The 19,346-nt window shown below is 40.0% G+C and overlaps 1 protein-coding gene across 2 annotated transcripts in view; it reads left to right on the top strand.

Moving 5' to 3' along the window:
• The window catches only part of pcdh15a (protocadherin-related 15a), a 245,217-nt gene that overhangs the window by 35,501 nt on the left and 190,370 nt on the right, over positions 1–19,346 (top strand). For both annotated transcript variants that reach the window (XM_037124785.1, XM_037124789.1), the window contains exon 2: positions 2,705–2,762. The gene's annotated coding sequence lies outside the window, so the exon portion shown is untranslated. The remainder of the gene's footprint in view (positions 1–2,704; positions 2,763–19,346) is intronic.

Here is a 19,346-nt window from a genome sequence, read left to right as displayed (position 1 = left end):
ACGCGTTTATCCACTCCCACGTTTCCTTGGAGCTATATCTTACAGGTTGTCACATTATGCCATATGCACGTCCGTTTGAAATCTGATACGGCCTCTCTCCTCTGCAATTTCCTTTTTTTTCAGTCTTGCGTCTGGCTCTTTCTCTCATATTTATAAATGCTAATGCCGATGCTGGATGATATTCTTTTATGTGGCCCTTGATGCATTTCTTGAGTCAATCTGTCTCAAAGAGCAAGCTCTACATGTATAATTCACCCTCCCATCAACTCCTTTTAATGAAAGCAAATGCCTTTCTCGTCTTCATAGAGACATGACTGATTCCACACAGGGATTTGTGATGACAACTTGACGTTCCTTATTTGTTTTTCAAGAATCCAGAATTTTGATGAATTCGTTTGTGTAGAAAAAGCATATGGAACGCGTCTGCTCTCCTCAGCCTATACATACCAGTGCTGGGGAGAGGATTTCTTCATTCTCAGTGGTGCTGTGCAGTTTCATCGAAGGCTGTTTCATTTCTTTGATTACTCTGACGAGGTCAGCAACTCTTAGGGTCATTTTAAACAACAGATAATGTAATCATTTTGAAAACTTGCTGTCAGTCAGATGAGAAGGCTTATATTATGTCCTTCCCTGTTGCTAATTTTGTACTGAAAGTGTTCATTATTGAACTGATAAAGGATCATATATTATTGTATTATGAGATTATGAGATGAAATAATTTCTTCATCACAATTTTACAAAATAATTGTTTGGGAAAAATAGTAATAAAACAAACTCTTTCCACTAAAGGCAATTCTCCTAATGACAAATGCAGGAAAAACAAAGTCAGGCAGGTGTGAAGTAACCAACAGGAATCAAATCCATGGTGGCAGCTCTGTGAGGCTGTTCTCATACCCAGCTGTATTTTGAGCTAAATGATCATGTGTTTACCATGTTCAGCATTTAGCTTAGCATGTTAGCACACCAACATTTGCTAATTGCGCTGCGACAAAGTTAGGCATTATGTGCAATATGCAATCTCCGGTTAGACTTTCCGAATAAAGCTTACTTACAAGCTGTTAACATGTTATAACATAAAATGGCTTTGGCAAACATGTCAAACTGTCACGGTCTGGTATGGGGTATGGGTTATGTTTAGGCACTGAAACAACTTGATTAGGTTTAGGAAAATATCAAACTTTATCTACATTCAGTCTCTCGGATGTTTTGTCAAATCGTGTAACGTAGATTATTTCATTCACATATGTCAACTTACTTTCAAAAGACAACTTCAACAAGTCACTCTTCATTTGGGCACAAACAGGATGCAAACCCTCGTCTTCGGAGGGAAAATTCATAGCATGACCTAACCACCCAGCCCAGCCACCCTCCGACTGGATTTTGCTTGCTCTATATATTACTGCAGGGCGCCTACAGCGTCGAACTGGAGCCCCTGACCAGGCTGCTGTATTTGATACAGCCTTGGACAAAATACATTTTGACCAGACCATGTTGCTCGCCGAAAAAATCTAAGGTGACATTATTTACCTGTAGTCACACCAAGGAGCAGTTTTTTATTCTATAATGGCACTCTGTTTTGTTTATTTCATATGCACACAACGAGGACACACATGCTCGCTCATATATGCAGATGACAAATAGTCTTGCCAATGGTTTCACACTATCACAGTAATTAACAGTTGGCAGTAACACGCCAAGATATGCATGCCAACAAAAACGGGAAGTAAAAGGTTGCTAGAAAGTTGATATGTAAATATTTCTGAATTTAGACTGCAAAAAAAACAATAACTGCAATGTTTTCTGTGATAGGAAATATATTAAACAAATCTGTTAAAGCTCAGTGAGACACACATGAGGTTTTAGTGTGTAACACTGAATCTTGTTTGTTTAAATAAGGGTTGTGTTAAATCAACTCTATAATAACTATCACTATAACTATCTTAGTTACTGTTAGTTGGATGAAGTAGGTAGTCTCTAAAAAAAATTGGCCATCCAAAAATATCCCGCGCCGTCTTCTTCATTATATCATGCTAGCCAGCAGGCACATTGACTGTTGCTGGCATAAGCTCGAAGAGGAAAAGAAGTCTGACATGCTGCTTGTAGTCACTCTGCCCAGAGGTCGTTGAGCAACAAGTAGCTCCATTATGTAGGCCAACTGCCCCGACATGCAATATTTTCTACTGCAGATTCTTTCTTTAATTCTATTGTGTTTATTGTGTTTCACTGCAGATGTGGATGTTTACAACTAGCATGGTAACAAGAGCATGAAGTGTCACAGTGTCTAGTGTTCTGTGTCTAAAAGAGTTTAGTGTTGGAGAAGTAAATAAGACTTGAATAGACACATGTATCAGACTGATTATGCCACATTTCCAGCCAATCGTATAATAATCATTAATAATGTCAGAAATACACACCCAGGAATCACCCGATTTGAAACCTTGTGCTGGAGAAGGCTGCTCTCCATCTTTGCACGAGGAGTTTGTAGGGCAGTTACTGCATGCATGACTGAACAGTTTTATGGAGACTGACAGGAATTGTGAGAGAATTCAGGGATATTACCTGGGAAAGAATTCATGGAGAAAATGTTCACATTCACAAAAAAGTTACTCAATGGTTGTCGCACAGTTGTTGATGGTATTCGTCTGTATTTGTTTCCATGCATATGCTATGATTTTTCTCACACTTTCCTCTTTTTGCTTCGTAGGTGTTTGTGAATTCGACCAAAGGGCGAGATGGAGTGTGATCACAGTAAAACGAATAAGGTATTTCTCTCTCAGATTTTGGAACCTATAAAAGATTCAATCTGTTTTTTTTTGTTTTTTTTTTGCTCGCACGCATGTGCACATTAGTGTCCTTTCCAAGCTCTACTCAGCTAGTCAACGCCGTGATTTTGCTCTGGTGGACCAGAGTGGGACATGCTGAAACAGACAGGATGGACCTTTGAGGTTTTGAAAGCATTGCTTAGCTATGATTTATTGATGTCCCTAAGATGATTTGCCTTGACATTTGCTGATGCTCTCTATCTCAAGCAAGCCCCCTGCCATCATAAAAGTGCTTGTCCGTGGACCACTTAGTAAATATTTAAGGGGTCCCCACATCTGTGTTGACCATTCCCTTGATAGCCAGTGAGTGTCAGCTGAGTTGTCCTTAAATTAAGACATTCTAATAATATTAGGGATTACTGAGATCTACCCTTACTTTTTAAAGCTAGAGAAGAAAGTAGACTTCAAAACACACAAGAACAAGTATAATTTTTTTCACAGTTGGAATGGCAGTTCTAGCAACTGTTCATTGTCAAAAAATAACATAGAACTCTACAATATTGCATGATAAATAAGAATCTTTCTTTATTGGAGCTAAACACTATCCCACAATATGTTTGCCTAGTTTGCTGCCTAGACCGTTCAGCCTTTGGTGAATAAAATCTCACTTGATACGAGAGATCACAGATTGTTGTTCAGCATACAAAATGCATAAGACAGTCAGGACTGTTTTGGAAACGATGGATGGAACAATTTATTTCATTTTTAGAGACTAATTACTCTATCCAACTAACAATAATTAGAATGAGTTGACAAAAAAGTCAGCGTTACGCACTAAAACCTAATGTGTGTATCACTGAGCTCTAACAGATTTGTTAAATATATGTACTATCACATAATACATTGCAGAGTTATTTTTCAGGTAGTTTAAATTGAGAAATGCTTACATATTAACTTTTATAGCAACCTCTTCCTTTCCATTTTTTGTCAGTGCATTGATGCATATCTTGGCGTGTTACAACTTACCAACTGTAAATTACTGGAATAGTGTGAAACCATTGGCAAGATTAAAATGAGGAGAGGTTTACCATTGTTCAGTTGCACATACTACCAATAGTGTAGTGACATAAAGTTGGTTGAGAATCAGCAAAGATCCTGTTTAAGGACCCCTCACCTTTTGCTGTTAAAGGGTTTATAAGACACCTTGAACTGGTGAAGCCAGAATTGTGATTTATTCTCCATATTCATCATTGTCTCAACATAATCTCTGTTCAGCACAATGATTCCGTGTAAGCGGTTTGCTTTTTTGTTGCTCAAAGGGCGAAACCAGCAGCACATCTTGATAGTCGATATCTGTATCTTGATAGAGCGATGGATGCATTTAGAAAACAAAGGCGCTAATTCAGCGGGAAATGCAGCTGTCTGTACGGAACTCATGAGGAAACATTGTCTTTTGACGTGATTAATTAAACAGAGACGTCAGGCCGTATTAAACATTTACATTAATGATCAAGCAGAGTGATGTAACTGACAGACAAGTCAATCTCACCCAACGCAGACAGAAACAGAGGCAACACGGCAAAAATCAATTGATTTGGGAGTGTTTAGCTCAGTAACAGCAGCTCAGTGAAAGCACACATTTACACTATGTCTGTGCTTGAGGGTGCCACGCTCAAACTGAGATTTATGTTATTATTGATATTGACAGAATAATTATAAAAATGGCTTTTCACAACAGGATGCAAAGAGTTTTAGCTGATATTAATGCCGGGTTGAAACCTTGTACGACTGTAATTAATGCAAGTCTTTTCAAAAATGCCAGATGCAAGTACTCAGATTTTATGCAAATGCTAAATAGTACTCATATGTTGATAATTGGAATGTGTGTGTGTAAGTGTGTGTGTGTGTGTGTGTGTGTGCGCACGTGTGTGTGTGTGTGTGAAAGGCCATACACATAGATTTGCAATCCACACACTGAGTGACAGGTTCAGAGTTTGTGTGTGAACTGAAGAACAAGGAGGAGAGAGACGAGAGGCAGGAGCAATAAAGAGGCAGTGGTGCAGGAAGAGAGGCATGTACCACAGTGCATGGGATACACACTGAGCAGGTGGTTGGAGCGTAAAGGGGAGTGGAGCTGATATGGTTCAGATACCCATAGGTAGTGTGTTCGGTCAAGCACAGGCTCACAAGTTGCTTCGACAGAGGTTTAGGATCAGAGAGTAGACATATACATACAAGTCAGCCTTACATGTATACATACGTGAGATCAAAGCGGAAGTGGCTTTAGCCGCTACCAGGCCACCGGGCTACCAGGCCACAGCAGAACTAGAGACGCTCGCTTCATTGTCTCATGATTAATCACATTTGTCACTGTTGTCTTTCAGAAAAGTCCCTGCCTCATCATGGGGCGGGAGAACCGTGCCTCTGAGACAATCCGATGCCCTGCTCTACGCTAACCCTAAAATAATCTCCCTTCTCACTCAGGCCCCCCGATGCATCTCCCTGACAAAACAGTAATCAGTGCACAGTTTCCCCTGCCTCCCATCCCTTAATGGGATGTTAAAAACTGCGGCATGTTCAGTGCTGTTGTTTCAACTCATCTCCAATTTCATTTAAATGTTTCCAGTAGGCAGAACACAAACAGCACTTCAGGCAGGCTGACTGTGCTGTTTGACAACCAGGCCCTTTTTCTTATGTGTGGATCTGTGTGTGTGTGTGTGTGTGTGTGTGTGTGTGTGTGTGTGTGTGTGTGTGTGTGTGTGTGTGTGTGTGTTTTGACATCCTGCAACATGCACCACTGTACTACAGTATATTGAACTACATTTCCCCTGGCAGTCAGTTGTAATGGGTTTAGGAAACATACAACACAAGTCATGTGTGGGTGCAGATCACACAGCAGGATGAAGCAATCCAGAATAATGTCTTTTGTGTTTGCTGTTTTACAGTGAAGGTCGCCCAGTTATTCCTCTGTATTCAGCCTGATTCTTGAGCATCTCTCTTCTTCTGACTTTGTTTATTTTGTATTCCTTGTACATGTCTGTTCTGATGAACAGCACTGTACCGTAGATTTGAATTGTTCTTCAGGTGAAACGTGGAGGCGAATTGAGGATCTGTGAAGGCCAGGAAGAGGCTAGTAACTCTTTCTGATGTGCACAGCAAAAAACTCATTGTCTCCTTGTCAGTTGTTTTGTGTTGATTTTTCTCTTGTATCTTGTCATAAAAAGTTTGCGAGTTTTAAAATAGAAATGTAGGGGGTGCTCAGTTGGTAGAGTGAGCTCCCTCTTCAGCTGCACTATCAAAATAAACCACAAAGGCCAAAAAAACACTTTAAGAAATATAGAAAGTATTTTGTTTTTGAAGAAACCCTCACATCTGCCTGTCAGCCCACCAGACATTGTATTTAATGAATCATCTTTGTCATCATGACAGTGCCATAACAGCCGAAGCTGTGAGATACAGAAGACTGCGAGGAGAAAAAAGATTTAGCATCTATATAAGCAGATAAAAACAATATGATCCTTATTCACAAAGCCATTTGGTAAAATTCCAATTTTTGGCACGGTCTCACCAAAGGAGAAGAATCTGTTTTTTCTTTTGCTAGAAGCATAGAAAGTACACCCTCGCTGCTGCTAAATCTTAGACTATTGCTGAACAGATGCACAAAAACAAAATGGATAGAACACAAAGAGAGTTTCTGTTGGCTTTGGTGTCCAGTGTTCATGTGTAAAACACGCTAATGCAGTACCTTATTCATCAGTTCAAGTGTAATATAGTTTTTATTCATATGGCTGTACTCATAGTTATTTTTCGAAATATTAAAATGTTCTGGTAAAGGATAAGTTAACAGACAAATTGAAATTCAGCAATTATATGCCCATGCTCATGCTGATGAAAAGTCGGATTAAGTTTTGTGGTCCAAAAAACTTTTCTGGAGCTTCACATTGCAGCATTCTCCTAAACAACTGGAAAAGATGGGGACTTGTTTTCAAAACAAGAATTAGAATGGCTCTATACAGCTTGTGTAATACAAGTCCTCATGAGCCTGAGATCCCAGTCTGATTTGAAAAGAAGATATTTCTAATTTTAATACTAAGCTAAAAGCATCTGATGTGGGTGTATTAGCTTGACCGTGCATCATGGGTGGAAATAACCTCTTTTCAAATCAGGTCGGGATCTCTGGGCTTCCGTAAACTTGGATTAATGCCGGTCAAGCAACAGGGAGCCATTTTATCATATATTTCTATATTTTTCCAGTTTCTTTTTTTTATCTTTTAAAACAAGTCCTCGTCAACTTCAGTTATGTAGGACAATGCTGCAATGCTGTGGAGCTCGGGAAATATTGTGTGGATAAATTGTTGACAAATCAGCCGAAATGTTTAGTTTTTTCTTCACCAAAAACTGATATTGTTCTTGGTCTGAAGAATCTTGTATCTGTCAGACTCTCTAATATCATATTCACCTGTTTAGCGAGTGCCTTTTTTTTTTTCTGCATGCGAACAAGGTGGAAGGTGGAAGGTGGTGGAAGCGCCTCACAGCAGGGGGGACTGGATCTTTTGTCATATATCCATCAGTGTGAACGTGCAGTCAAGCACTGGAAGTTAACCAGTACACAAAGGAACTCAAAGGAGATCAAATGGTTTAAATAAAAGGAAAATATATCCTGTCAAGTCATGCAGAAAAGAAAATCAAAAACTGTGTCCGCGTTTACGTGTTTCGTCATCAATAAGCCAGAGTGTCTATGGTGAAAGGGCATATTAAGGAGACAGTGTTTGACAAGTACTAAAATGGAGTCCTTGTTGCTAAGCCCGAAGCTATGATTAGGGCCAAATTCTAATGCGCTTCATTTGCTATTCGTCTGACAGCTGTCTCTGCTCCCGCTCGGTCTCCAGTGTATTCTAGACGTTGCGACGGTGGACTTCTTGAAAATCAGCCCACTCCCACTCCCCCGCCACCACCTTCAAATCCAATCTCTGTCATGTCACCTCTGTTTGATCGCCCATGTGAAAGACGTTTTATAAATGTCTGAAAGTACATATTATTCATCACACACGCACAGACATGAGCGCGGAAATGAAGTTGCTGCTGCCACTCGGGCTGTTTGCAGGTGGAAAGGATAGAATTATTTTATAGATGAGGTGTGTGTTTTTGAGTGGCACAGCTATTATGCGCGGGGAAATAAAATGGTCCAACTAAAGTCGAGATGGAGAAGGATATAGGTTAAGCAGTCTTATCTGAATTTGGTTTCCTGTATTTTTTCTGGCGCTGTTTGACTCAACAGTCTTTTTGTCTCTTATGGACATTATTGAGGCAGATTTATCTGCATACAGACCACACAGGTCAAGGGCTTTTTTTGTTGTTTTTTTTTTCCAGCATAGGGAAGTTGTAAAGCTTTTGTTTCCCTCCTCTCCGCATCTGCAGTCACTTCTTTATCTTACCTCCATCTCAGTATTATCTCCTGATAGCATCGATGTCCTATATCCCCTGCATCTTATCTTGAGTGCCAGACACAGGGAAATGCAATCCAAAAGAGAGAGAGCAAGAATAACATATATAAAGGGAGCATGGGTCTTAGGGAGAGCGGGGCAACGATGGAGAATAAATGGTGTGACAGAGTGAGAAAAAGAGAGATTCAAAGGGTTTCTCGAGGTGCCATTAAGCTCTGTACTCACAAAGTGAGCAAAAAAAAAAAAGGGAAGGATTTGTCAGCATCAGTCATCGTTCCCACAATGGAACAGCATGAAAGTGTAACTTGTAAAATTATAATTTCAATTTAAGACTTTTATCTTTTATTCTTCTGTCAACAAAACACAATGCATCGTAACTGTCTTGTTTTGGGTATGTATTGATTTTCACTGAGTGATAAAAGATACTTCCTTTGCTCTGTGCACCAACTCCAATCATTGCAACCCCAAAGCACTCACTTTAGCATATAATTGATCCTAGTTTGCACACTTTAGTTTGGATGGATTGTAGCACTTGACTCAATTCCATCCGGTTTTATAGTTGAAAGTCTCTGCTACCCAGTTGAAGAAGTCAACTGCTCGTCTAGGTGCTAATGGACTCTCCAGAGGTTGCCCCTGGTTATAAAAGTAATAACCTGTGGTAGCTGTCAAAAGAGCTCTCTCTCCCTTAGGTTGCCAAGGTGCACTGTGAAGAGGAGAAGAATAGGCAGGGAGGGGGTGGAAAGAAAAAAAACAGTAACAGGGAACATTTTCATTACAGCCCTCAGTGTTGGTTTCAATAGCCTCTGGGATTCTAGTAACAGATCTGCTGCTCGTGCTCTGGTCCCGATGTGTTCCAATTACCAATCGCCTTTAGCTTCTATGCCCACATGAGCAGCCCAAAGAAATCATGTCTCATGAGGTTGTCTGTCACACAGCTGAAGGGCAAGAAAGAAAAAAATTCCAAAAATGATTACAGAAACTGGAGACCATCTTGCGATGGGATCATACCAGTCGCGACGCAAGTGACCTTGTTCACATTCTGACCATGACTCCTCAGTAACGATGGCCACATTATTACATGAGACCACGCTCATAAAGACTGGCAATTAATAACCTGCCGCAATATTCAAAACTTATTCTGTGGTAGTTCCCTCTCTAGTAGGTGTATGCAAAACACTGTAATCTTGACAAAATCTGGCCACGGCCTGTAAGACGAGTTGAAAACAACACCAACTGTAACAGAGTGGACAGGGATGGCTGCAACTTGGTCCCAGGTGATGTTGCTGACAATAATCTGTCCACAGACATACAGACATATAAACACACTGCAAACTAAATCTGTTGAGGCTGATAATAATCACGCAATTATTTATATTGCAGTCACAACCAGCTGATTGAAATGCATATTATATTGCTATAACCAGTATTCTTGGGTTAACAATGAATCACATGATTATGTCTGTAAAATGTCCTGAGATTTAAGGGGGGGATGAGGAGGAATGCCAGCCCTCTTGTTACCCTGCCATCTCACCTCTCCATCTCCTAGTAGCAGAGTGTTTAGTTGAATACTTTGGCGTAGCCTGACCGACTCGTTGATCCTTTTTCTGAGCAAGGTTTGTACATGTTAGAACATGTGGCCCCTTACATGAAATATCAGTACCTCACTGTGCAGTTATTGATAAATCCATGGTGCTGTCTGTGGTGCTGAATTAGAAGAAGCATTTGCTCAGTCTGGTCATCTCTCTGTTTCATCTTGGATCTCTAATATTCTATGAACTTTGTATTATCAATACTCAAGTCTACTATGTGTATGTACAGTACCCTATAGAGTATGTCCACCTCCATGGGCAAAATGATGAAAGCAACGTTTAGTCAGAGAAGAGCGAGAGGATTAAAAAACCCCAGACCCTCCGACCTCTGTAACAACATAATCCAAGGTACGTGGTAGTTTATTTGTTGTTATATAACATAGGGTTGCATAACAAGACAGAAGTTCATAAACTCTGCCATGCTACATATATTACAGAACATATATACATACGAACATGCCACTTTCAGCTTTGGCTGTTTGTGAGCACCAAGCATCAATATCAGAAGCAGAGTCCACCTTTCCTCGTCTGGCTGTAGTCCTGCACTCTGATGTACAGGAGCGCGGTCTACCAGTCCAGATGTTGCAGGAGAAAACAAAAAGTGGAGACGTGACTACCATTATGGTTTTTAATATAGGGTGGGGTTTAGAATTAGGGCCATCCCATTGTAAAAAATTAACAAATCCCTGATTGCCTGTGTCAAATTCAGTTCAATCTTTTTGTTAATTAACAATCTTTTTTTCTTTATTTTCTTTGTTTTTATCTTTAGGTTCAGTCTCATTACTCCTTTACTGTATTAAAAAAGTGCTTATATGCTTTTTTATGTGGCCTTTTAAGAAACCCACTAAAGCTCCCTGTCCAGGTAGTGATCAGCTGGTGAACACAGTAGAGCATTTCACAGGCACAGAGCCAGGTATTTTCCTCAAGAGCTACACCAAAATGTAGCTAAAAGAGCACAAGACATGACTCCAGATGCATTTTATTGTTGCTCCACAACTGCTGGATGTGTAAATCTGATCTGATCTGATCAATGATGTCTTCCTTGTATGCTGAATATGTCAAGACATACAGCTTCTAAGGAAACTGCAAGCTACTGCGTGTGACCAGCATTTTCTCTCATGTTGATTTTGTTGGATTGTGATGAATGACCTGATGTACCTGCGCAGTCACGGCGCTCACAGATTTACCACACTAAAAGCCTTTTCACACCAAGAATGATTTCTCATGCAGAAAACTCAGACAGCAATAAAATATAAATCGACTCCAGGTCTGTACTATAAATACTTGTGTGGTGGCTAAAATCTGGGAGCAGTTAAACGTTGTGCATAATCGTGCACTTTCAACTCAAATGAATAGGACGTTGTCAGATTAGCATTCGGGTTTAAATTCACAATCCTCGCTTAGCGTATTTCCCAGCTCAGTAAAGAACAGGGGAAACACTACAGCACAGTGTTTTGGACAAACTAGTCACAGTTATTTTTAAATCCACCCCCTGTGCAGATTTAAGCCCATGGATATTCTATGATAGTGAGTCAGCGGCGTTGCTCAAACCTCAACCCTCAAATTCATTTTAGTTAGAATAAAATAAGATTAACTCAAGATCTGTTTGACAGATCTGCAGCCTCTTCGCTGTTGTAAATGTTTCGATTATTGTCACTGGTTTATTTACTACTTTGACTTAACTTAAAATAGGACAGAAATGTCTGTATTGACATCCATTGTCTGTGGAAATGGTAAGTGTATTTGCAAGTCTCACCTGCTCTGTATTTATTTCTCACTCTCCATCTCTTGTTCACTTATTTTCCCTGACTCCTTCCATGCTTTCTCCCTCCTTGCTTGCCCGCTGCCTCAGTTGCTCTGACCTCTCAATATCACACAAGCTGTCAGTGCCAAACTATGAATGTCCCTTGACACTTATTCGACTCAGACTCCCTTTGGCATTTCCATTTGCACAGAGCCAATTTCAATTTTTATAGCCGGTCGGGCGGGGGCTTGGCTAAAGCCTGCAGTGAGAATAAGCAGAAGTTTGAGACACAGAAACAAGCGCCCTAGGCGGAACTATGTGTGTTCTTGTACATGTACCCTCAGTGTGTGTCTTTGTCTGTTTCCCTTGAAAGGCTGGCTCACTCAACCATTGAAGCAATTACAACTAAATTTTGAGCATTACTACCATCTGAACTAACTTTCAGCAATTCTTGGAAATTGCTGGTCAAATGCATTCTGTGGATATTTTTGTTAATACTTAAAGGTGCACTGTGTAGTTTTGGGGAAGAAATGTAAATATATATATATATTTTTTTTACACCTAAACAAACTGACCTTAAAGGACAACTAATTTCTTGAGTGACTGTTTTACTTTCTTTATATGTGGCATACTCTGCCACATATAAACAAAGGGGACCTTTGGGGACCTTGTTTATTCAGTTATGGAACAGATAAATATGTATTTGTTTGTTATCAATATTGTCAATATTAAAATTCGGAGTATGAATTTCTTCTCTAAAACTGCACAGTGGCCCTTTAAGAAATCAGCCTAATGCATTACAATCAACTTTTAATGAGATGATTAGCATGTTAATGAGAGACCTCAGCAGTAGGAGAGCAGGGTGCTCTTGTACGAGAGCCAGCTCTCTTTCAGCACCATGGACAGCACCAAATCCTTCACTCTGTGTGGGAGGCTGCCCGCTGCCCACTACAGCGTAACCATGGATAGCTAATGACACCACACACACAAACTCACTATTCAAGTGTGCAGGAGCATTTAATTTTAATGGAAATGTTGGTTTTTGCTTCGATCACTTGGGCAGGGCAGAGTTCTAAAGTTAGAGCTCTAAAATTGTAAAGAAAAGTGTAAAGTGTGCATACTCTCGGTCTGCTCTCTCCAGGGGTGGTGCTCTTTTGGGGTGGGGGACTGCATTATGAAGTCCAGTTCACATGCCTCCAGCAAATGTACTGGAAGAGGAAAAGAGAGAATGTGTCATTACGCCCCGCTGTGCTCAAAAAGCCAGGCATCCCTATCATACCCTAGCTTCTCTTCACACATCGTGTGGCGCAACAGCACGTCTGGAAGCTGTCGTCTCATCTCCCAACCGGTGGTAGTCGGAGTACTACAAAGAGACAGCAGAGAGGAGAAGATTGTCCCCCTTTTTTTTTTGTTCATCCTTTTGTATCATTGACGTCACCCTTTAAAATCACAGACATGCTTAATCAATTTGATGTTCAATCGCAGGTCTAAGATTTGAGCCTCTTAGCTTTAGATCTCTGTAGCTGTTTATGTAACTGCACGCACAGTTCTATGCGTGTGTGCATGCTCCGATGGGATTGCCTACTGGGAGCTCACAGGAAGGAGGATTTCAGGACTGAACAGCTGAGTGCATACACACAGTCCAGGGAAATGACGCTTCAACAAGAAGAATTGTTCAATTTGTCCCCAGTGAAAAACGATATTCAAGATGAAGCATGCGCTTTTGTAGTGCCAGTATCCTCTTGCTCTCTCCCTCAGTTCTCCTTCCTCGCGAGGCTTGTCAGCATCGCTGGTGTCGCTTTGATGCGTTTGTTGACAATATGAGCTTTAAAAGCTCACCTTAAAGAGGCAAAAGCAATATCGAGAGAAATCTAGAGAGAAGGATTTGTGGTCATTTTCTGCTCAGCCAAGTATGACTTCTCTCTCCTAGAAACAAGCCTCTGAATGATTGATGGTGCCATTGATTCAGAGAGCTCAAAGAAAAAAAGAAGCACTACACCAACATCTGATTCATTCCCAAATAAGGAGGAAGCGCTGGTTCATTTGCACTTCCTTTCCAGATCCATGTTAACTGGAAGGTTTGAATCTCGCATTATAGGAGTACATTGATGGTGCTAAATAATGCTGCAGATGGTGTGCAATCAATTATCCAAACAGAGTCTATCCAAGTCTGAAAACATCCAGTCGCTCTTTAAAAATAGTCATATTCAAACATTTTAATGACCTCAAAACCAGTTTTAATGGGTCGGCAAATTTCAATAGGTAAGCAGAAGCACCTTTCACCCCCGAAAAAAAGAATGAATAAACACTTTCTGCATTCCCCAAATGTGAGAAAAAAACAAATTCATTGAGAATCATTAGACCATTTCTGTCTGCCGCTGCGGGGAGTTTACATCTGCTAGGCAAAATCTGTTTCTTGAGCTTTAAAGAATTGACTGAATGTGTGCTGTATTAATGAAACATCACTAATAGGAATTCTTTTTTTCCCTGAAGAAGACTTTCCTGCTTAGTGATTGAGCCCTCAGCTGAATGCAAATAGGCAGCGTGCAACATTCATACAGGGACCCTGAGGCTTCCCTGGTTGTACAAGAAAAAGGCACAAACATTGATACAACTTGGAGCATTCTCAGAAGAACACATGGCACCTCAAAGTCAACTTAACCGTTCCTTGTTAAAAGTACTTTGTGCCTGTATAATTAGTTTTAAAGAGAGAACGCTTGGAAATGTTAGTCCCTTTATGTAACAATCCCTTTCTAATATGGAAGGTTGTTCCCATGCTTTTTCTTATATAAACATTATTACAGCGGGATGGGCACACACACTGCAGATATTTGAAGAGTGATACCATGAATAATAGAATAATGAAGAGGAAGAGGCTTGTTAATTTCCAGTTACGAAACTTTATTTGACAAGTGCCTGCAGTTATTATTACAATCCATTACTCCTTTCTCAGAACTAGCAGAGACATTCATACATATTGATAAATACAACTCACATGCATGATGACACACACGACCAAGGATAAACACTGTACATGGTGTCTGCTTGGTGATTCCTCACTAAGTAGACTTCATTGGGTCGCTGAGACACGACTTTTTCCCCAAGAGCGACATATCCCTTAATCACCCTCCTCTGTGGAGTGTCTTCTCTCCTGCATGAACCCTGGCCCCTCGCTTTTCTGTGCAGCAACAGAGACAAGATGAGAGGGAGAATTAGCACTGTGGCAGAGGCTGATTATTAGAAAGCTTCTGCTTAAAGCCTTCCTCATACCAAAAACAAGCTGGGCCAAGTGGAGGTAGTGATGACTTAACCCGGATTAGCTCTTAACTTTCATCCAAGGCGTGTGCATGCCAATTAGAAAGCTATTCTTGAACAGTTTTCCTGGATGATTGATATACTAAATATGCAATTATCTTGTCTTGCTTTGCATCCTAACAATAGGTTTGACGTATCATTGAAAAATGTGCTACGTGTCATTTGGAATTACAACTCACCTAATAATAATGACATAAAAAAAAAAAAAAAACAACTTCCAGCTACATCCTTTTGAAAGGTAATTACTGCCTTTGCCAGTCTCAAACACAAACTGACATGATGTGCTCTATGATGAGCCCACGGTCCTGAATTAAACATGGTGGAGATAATCCTCGCACTCACTTGAGTGAATATGGTGAGACATAGTTTAATAATCCAAACGCCAGTAAGTGGACCCTTTGTGTTTAGATCCTGACTGTTCAAAGGTCAGAAATGAACATCCATTTCACTTTGAATTATACATGTAAGCTGTATTATTTACAGTGGTGGTTCTTTGGTCAGAGATGTACAGCCCTCATCGCCCTTGCATTGACACAACTCACTATGTTTTAAACTAAGTTATTTATAACTGGAAATTCTTACAATACCCAGTAACTCTCTCTATGAAGCCCATGTCTGCAATGCATTGTAATACATTATGAAAGTACTTATTATGAGTTCTAATGTGGCTATAGCAATGTTTACTCATAGTAATAAGAACTCATAAATATTCATAAAGATGAATAACTTACTATGGCTCTGATTTGTATAATGCATTATGAATATATTTACGGTCCATTATAATGTGCCTATAGTTGTAACCAAACATAACTATTCAAAATGCCTTCTAACAATAACCATAACACATTATACAGCATGTTATGATGGCCCCATCAATACTCCACTCCACTACAATTGATGGTCACTCACAATTTTTGCAGTGATCATAGAGAATTAAAATGATCCTGATGATTCTATCATGTTATACATTAAACATATTATATTCACCATTATAATGCATCCATCTTTGATTTTAAGTCACTATAAGTGGGTGCATCAAGTAACATAATGAAATCCCTGTGTTACAGATGGACTGGTTACAAGTGCGGTCAATATGCGGTCAATGTTTGCTTCAAGTTGCTGCAAGTGAAAATGCAAGAACAGCTTGCAAAACACTTACACACTTACGTTTACGATACAGGTTTATGATTAATGGATTACTCCTATTCTGTATCACTCTTGTATATCATATTGTTTATAATGCATTATAAACATTATGTAATAATGAGATATTATTTTTGCTTTAAATCATAGTGAAGATTTCTTATGGCTTTGATTATGATTATAATCCATTATTAGTGTATCCATGGTGCTTTATAGGCATCATAAACATGTGCTTCATTCACTTTATTCATACACACAAGAACATGTGGTCCTGGGATTGTCGAGGTTTGGGTTTGCTTTGCTGTTTTTATTTCTTCTTTAGCCATCACTCTCTGTAGGGATGGTTATTTCTGTCACTTGGTTTCACCATTTTGTTCCAGACTGAAATCTCTCATCAACTGTTAGATGGACTGCCATGACCTTTTGTACCATTACATGGTATCCAAAGGACGAATCCTACTATTTTTGGTGACCTGCCATGACCATGGCTGTAGAGTTAGATATGACAAGGTCTTGTTGCAGTCATGCACAGACTATAAGACAATGGGCTACTGGCACAGACATGTAAAACCATCCCTCTTCTCTCTGTGCCTATAATATAGATTTTTGGGTCTGATACCGATAATAGCGATATTGATGTTATGTTCCTGTATTCGTAGAATATATCCATAAACACTTTCTTTACGATGATAACTCAAAACACTTTATCAAACACGTGACAAAGGTACATCTGTAACAGTTAAACAAATAACTGCATTTGAATAGTTAATGTGTTTTTTTCTTTATTTTTGTTCCGTTAAAATAAAGTATCAGCACATGTCGGACAAAATATATGCCAATGCCAATAAATATCAGTAATGGGCCAATTGGTTAGGCTCTACAACCAGCCCCACTGCTTTGTGTGTTTAAATGAACATCTTTTCAGTGACGGGTCGCAGGTTAACTTCCAAAATGCTGCTGTTGACTGCAACACACACCTGAACTTCAGTATTTTTTGTAATAAGTTAAGCTAAACTGCAATCTGTCCACATGTTCCTTGCAGATTTGCTGCCTTGGCTACAAATTGGGGATCATTGCTTTATGGGATCGCATTTAAACAGCGTCATCGTTTTAAGCAAAATCCCGTTCAGCTGTTTCCATAACATCTCTGTTGATTTCAATGATGCATTGATCCAAGGTTGTCAGTATAATTTAAGTGTCTAACAGCTTAACTGTGATCCACTTTTCGTTGTAATTTCAAACTCCCTCTGTGGGTGTTTGCCTTTGTTAGAGTCTAAATAGATACTGACAAGTTGTTCATATCTCACCAAATTACATTTCCTGTTGGAGAAAGGTAAGTTCGTCAGGAGAATTGAGTATTTTACCGCCTTTGACGTGTCTATTGTGAACAAGACCCCTAGCTGTGTCTGTTGTGCTGAAGTTGTTTTATTGAGTATTCCCTGCAACCTTTAGTAGAGACTTATTCAGCACGCCATCTAATTAGAGTATATTGATGGGAGGCTTTTTGTTGTTGGTTAAGCTGAAGGGAAGAAAAGGCTGGTGATTGTTGCAAAGTGACAGGTGAATCATAGCTAACTGCCTCCAGTGGTATTATTTCTACACTCATCTCCAATCGGTGCAGACAGACCCAACTAATGGATTTAACTCTGAAATAACTGACAGCTGACAGCTTTTGATGACCTTCAGTGAAAAACTATATGTTCGGCTTTGTGAGAGTAGCAGTGCTGGCCTCGCACTAGGACAAGTTATGGATCACTTTCACCTTCATGAGTGGGTTTGGTGACTTTTTTCCACCTCTTGTTGAGCACATGAGGAAGACTACGCGTTACTGTAATTCCACTGGTTTTAGTGGTCAGGAGCAAGTAACGAAATATATATTTTACAATTACTGACATTTAAATTAGTTTGTTTCTCGCATTTCGTACTCTCTTTTGTGAAAAATGAACACTTGCAGACAAGAAGACAGGCCTTGCTCAGGAGGGTAGCCCTTCATTGCCAATGTTCTTAAAGGGATAGTTCATGTTTTTTGAAGTGGGGTCATATAAAGTACATATCTATTGTCAGTCTGTTCCCTATCATGATTAATGATCAGCGCAGACTCAGTTTGGAGAAGCAGAGAGCCACTCCAGCCCAGACGCTCAGCCTTGTACTGCAGTGAACGGAGTCCAGATGCAAAGCGAATTTTAACCACCTAAAACAAGGATCACCTAAAAAAAAACAGTTGAAGTTTACATTGTATAGAGAAAATTCACACTGCTTTATAGTGATGTCTTGGTTGCGAACAAATCAGTTTGAAGGAACGACTCTTTAACGCGAATGAACTGACCTAATTCCCCGTTTCAATTGTCTCTCATTAGTTCATTCGTTCTCACAGACCAGTCACTGTGTTGTTAACTATTAAGTTACCAGAGTGGTGAGGAGGACTGAGAGCCAGCCAGTCGTATGCTGAGTCTAGGACACTGTTGTCAAATTTTAGCCAATGAGAAACAGGAAAGCATAGCAACCGTTTCCATGAAAAAACAAAAACAAAAAAACATTTCATTTCATTCGTAGTTCATCGTTCTCGTTGGTTCATTGATTCCTCTCCTGGCATTCTCGTTCTGTCTGTCACTCGTTCTTGGCAAGCAGGCTTTAGCTGTTAGTGTTGTGTCGTGTTGTTTAAAAGTACACATAATCATGAAGTTGCAGCTATGTATTTGCCTTGAACGACAGTGTTATGTTGACCGTTAGCACGATATTTGAGAAAGAGGAGCTGAGAACTGTGCGTTACATGATTCACCACTGAACAACGTTGTACCGGAAGAGCGACTGAACAAACCAACTGCATGAACGAGTCATCCTGCCGAACTGAATGACAGGAACTGAATCGCGACATTGAATGATGAAATCCACCTCTACTGCTTTACATCGCCGTCAGACTGCCCTTTCTTTTGGCACTACATTTTCTCAACCGTAGAACCTCCGTATCCCTACGCATTAGCGCAACTGAGCCCTGCAATGTATTTTGCCACTTGCAGATCACCTGTTTGGGTCAGAGTTTCAGCGTAGGGATACAGAGGTTCTATGATTGAGAAAATGTAGTGCCAAAAGAAAGGGTGGTCTGATGGTGATGTAAAGCGGTGTGAATTTTCTCTATGGGTTTTTTTAATTTCTATTTTCTATCCCTTTAACATACCATCTCTCATCAGACCTCTCACAGTTCACATGCACAGTACTAGTGCCTGTTATCTTGCGCATGGTGTTCACGTGAATGTGCATGGAGCACACAAACAGTTAATGGCGGGATGCGCTGAACCAATCAGAGACCTCTGCTGCACTGTGAGAAGTATCTGGCACAAGTCGATAAAGA

The sequence above is a fragment of the Acanthopagrus latus genome, chromosome 15, assembly GCF_904848185.1.
Source record: "Acanthopagrus latus isolate v.2019 chromosome 15, fAcaLat1.1, whole genome shotgun sequence".
Lineage (NCBI taxonomy): Eukaryota > Metazoa > Chordata > Actinopteri > Spariformes > Sparidae > Acanthopagrus > Acanthopagrus latus.
This window is presented reverse-complemented; position numbering and strand designations above follow the sequence as displayed.